The sequence below is a fragment of the Corylus avellana genome, chromosome ca6 (genome assembly GCF_901000735.1).
Source record: "Corylus avellana chromosome ca6, CavTom2PMs-1.0".
Classification (NCBI taxonomy): Eukaryota; Viridiplantae; Streptophyta; class Magnoliopsida; order Fagales; family Betulaceae; genus Corylus; species Corylus avellana.
Window position 1 is genome coordinate 18,029,172 of NC_081546.1, and position 3,504 is coordinate 18,032,675.

Consider the following 3,504-nt stretch of genomic DNA (forward strand, 5'->3'; position numbering starts at 1 on the left):
TTTTTTTTTTTTTTTTAATTCCTACACATACTCTTTAGGGTCGACTTTGTCGACCCTAATACTTAGGCATTAGGGTCGACTCTAAAGTCGACCCTAATGATCACTCTTCAGCGTCCACTTTGAGTGGACGCTATTGGTGAATAAAATTATTATTTTTTTATTTTTTTTAATTCCTCCACATACTCTTTAGGGTCGACAAAGTTGACCCTAATACTTAGGCATTAGGGTCGACTTTAGAGTCGACCCTAATGATCACTCTTCAGCGTCCACTTTGAGTGGACGCTATTAGTGAATAAAATTATTATTTTTTTATTTTTTTTTAATTCCTCCACACACTCTTTAGGGTCGACAAAGTCGACCCTAATAAGTAACCATTAGCGTCGACTTGGAAAGTCGACGCTAATGATCTTTTTCCCGCCTTTTGAATATTTCTCGCGAGAATATTAGGGTCGAGTTATTAGCGTCCACTATAGAGTGGACGCTATTATTCATCTTTTGGGTCGGCTATTAGCGTCCACTTGGATGTGGACGCTAATACATAACTATTAGGGGCGACTTTCAAAAGTCGCCCCTAATAGTTGAGTATTAGGGGCGACTATAAAGTCGCCCCTAATAAGTCGCCCCTGATGAGTCAGTTTCTTGTAGTGTATACACCTTCTTTGCCTATTAATATCCTATGTTTGCTGGTTCTTGCCCAACACCAAAGTGGCCTTTATTGATTGTCATTTCTTGTTAAGTAGAGTAGAGAGATATAGGTCTCTTCCTTTGGTATCCACTTCAGCTTGTAATCCTCAGCATTTCACTTTCTTTCATGATCTTCTGCATTTACAGACACAAACCCATTTCCCCCAAGCTTCCACCAGGCAGAAAAGGATGGCCTATCATAGGTGAAACTTTGGAATATGCCATGTGTTGAGACATCTGAAGACAACTAAAATAATTGTTTTGCATTAAATTAATGTATTATTTGCTCTCCTAATTCTCATATGTTACATATTTATTATGTTACTCTCACAATTCTCATATGTTATATATTTATTATGTAACTCTCTTGATTCTCATAAGTTACATATTGAATATTTAACTCTCCTAATTCTCATAGATTACATATTGATTATGTACTTATTGTATTTGTTAGAATATATGAAAAATATATTATATTTTCCATATATTCCATAATTATGCTCATATTGAAATATTCTCTATTTATGGGTTGATTGTAATCATATATTGGGATTGTAATCAAATCAAGGGGATTTGATTACCAAACTTGTATTTAGACATTACCCTATAAATAGGGACCTTTGTATTGTAGACAAATCAAGTTAATGAGCACAATGTAGCCCTTAGGGGTATTCCGAGTGGTGGACGTAGGTGTTTAACACCGAACCACCCGTAAGTTCTTCTTTGTGTTTATTTTCTATATTGCTTCCACTTATATTCCTTCATATTTATTATTTCAACATGGTATCAAAGCTATTAGTTTACGCTAGTCAATCTAATAGTCCTGTGAATTATATATTTTTCTTCAATCTATTGTTTTGTTTCTTGAAAAAAAAAAAAAAAACACTCTCACGCACGTAGAGAAGGGAAACAGTTGCACGATAAGTCATCCCCGGAGACGACCAGATCATCTTCCTCCGGCAGCTTGCCCAGCCATCCTCGTCCAACTCCTCTCACCAAGACCTCGGTGGTCTCTCTCATGCTCAAGTTGCCAGATCTGGCGCATCTCCAGCCGTTCCAGTCAACGGAACCGGCACTGCATCCGGCGTCATCCCACCGTCCAAGCAGAGCCGCGCCACCCTTTTGGGCTTCTCCGGCATCAGCCCACCGTCCACCAGGCCGCGACCTACAAACACCACTCAGACCACGCCGGAGAAAGCCACTGCCGGCCTTAGTCTTCGGCTTCCGCGCTGTCTAGATCTACTCCTCCGGTTATGCCAGCACCTTTCCTCCAGTCATGCATGGCCATTTCTTTTGTAGCAAAATATGCAGAGAAAGAGGAAGAAAGAAGGGGACAGGTGTGGAGAAACTGGTGAAAAAAAACAAAAAAAGGAAGGAAGAAGAAGCTGTCAAAGTGGACACATCACGCGCGCCACGCGCCGGTCAGATTCGATACGCCGATCTGATAACCGCCCAAGTGGGCTCATTTTCTTTTTATTTTTGGTCCAAGTTAGCCCTTTTTATTTTTGGCTCATAGTCAGCCCTGGTACGTAGTCGGCTCCTTTTTTATTTTTGGCTCATTGTCAGCCCTGGCCCGTTGTCGGCCCTTTTTCCGTAGTCGGCCCCTTTTTTTACTTTTGGCTCATTGGCAGCCCTGGCCTGTTGTCGGCCCTTTTTATTTTTGGCTCGTTGTCAGCCCTAGCTTGTTGTCGGCCCCTTTTTTATTTTTGGCTCATTGTCAGCTCTGGCCCATTGTCAGCTCCTTTTGAAGTTTGGCTCGTTGTCAGCCCTGGCCCATTTTCGGCCCTTTTTGGAGTTTGGCCCATTGTTGGCCCTTTTGAATTTGCATTCACCAACCACTTGCCGCCGTCACTGGCTGCCTGCCAGCCTCCATCTCCTCCAGCAGTCGCCACCATCTACAGCTTGTTCTCTGCCTCCGCCACCACCGTCATCATTGTTTCGGATTTCAAACTCGAGGTTCTAAAATATTCCACCTTGAGTTTGAGGGGAGATGTTAGAATATATGGAAAATATATTATATTTTCCATATATTCCATAATTATGCTGATATTGAAATATTATCTATTTATGGGTTGATTGTAATCATATATTGAGATTGTAATCAAATCAAGGAGATTTGATTACCAAACTTGTATTTAAACATTACCCTATAAATAAGGACCTTTGTGTTGTAGACAAATCAAGTTAATGAGCACAATGTAGCCCTTAGGGGTATTCCGAGTGGTGGACGTAGGTGTCTAACACCGAACCACCCGTAAGTTATTTGTGCTTATTTTCTATATTGCTTCAGCTTATATTCTCCCATATTTATTATTTCAATAGTATTCTTAGCCTTATTCAACGATAAATATGTAATTTTATTGTACAATTTCTATCAAGTAAAAGAAAGATGTAGCCAAAAAAAAGGCTTTAACGTGTGGATGTAGGCCATATGCCGAACCACCTTAATCTGTATCTTTCTTCCTTGCTTTTTCTCTATATATTTTTTTTATATACTTTAACATGGTATCAGAGGCTTAGGCAACAATTTTTCTAAACTCAATTTTTCCTTAGCCATTTTTATTCATTTGCTCATTTTGCAATGGCTGAAACATCATCTAAAGCGATTTCTTTCATTTGAGAGCAATGATTCGCTTGGGTCACTCAATTATCCTCATTATATTCATCACTCGGATAGTCCAACAATGGTATAGATAAAATAGTTTAGATTTTTAGTAATTTGCCCGATTGTTAGAATATGAGAGATGTGTCCACAAGAGATAGCTCATTCGGTTGGGACCACGCCTAATGAAGCGGAGGTCACTGGTCCAAATCCCCCTC

General features: G+C 39.9%; 1 pseudogene; it reads right to left on the reverse strand.

The window, feature by feature from the left end:
* Positions 1–3,504, reverse strand: part of LOC132185276 (tryptophan aminotransferase-related protein 3-like) — a 65,429-nt pseudogene that overhangs the window by 2,112 nt on the left and 59,813 nt on the right.